Raw genomic sequence first — 514 nt, forward strand, 5'->3', positions numbered from 1 at the left:
GTTGTGACGAATATACACAACGGAAGTGTTCTGAGCCATAATGAAGAGTTGTGGTGTTTGCTAAAATATAGGTGCAACTGGATATCACCACATTAATCAAAATAGGCCAGTCACAGTAAATCAAATACCTTGTGTTTGTTTTCTCTCATGTGGTAGACAGATTATACACACAGAGGAGTCCTGTATGTATATTGTTCCACAACAATAGCCGTGCAGAGGAACAAGGATGACCCAGGCGTGGGACGAGGGGTGACAAAAGGGAGGGTCAGGGAAGGGAGCTTGTGGTCACTGTCCAGTAGGTACTGTAATGAAAAGTACCATGAAGAATGAGTAGGGGCAATGAAGACAAAAGTCTAAAGGAGTAATTTTATTTCAAGTATGTAAGTTTATTAACTGCTTAAAACACACAATAATTTCCTGAGTTTTTATGAGCTAGTTTTTGAAACTTCAGTTAAGAACATGTAACTTATGAGAAAAATGACAAATAAATTCATCCAAGAAATAACTAAAATAT

The sequence above is a fragment of the Nannospalax galili genome, unplaced genomic scaffold (assembly GCF_000622305.1).
Source record: "Nannospalax galili isolate Female #2095 unplaced genomic scaffold, S.galili_v1.0 scaffold1231, whole genome shotgun sequence".
Lineage (NCBI taxonomy): Eukaryota > Metazoa > Chordata > Mammalia > Rodentia > Spalacidae > Nannospalax > Nannospalax galili.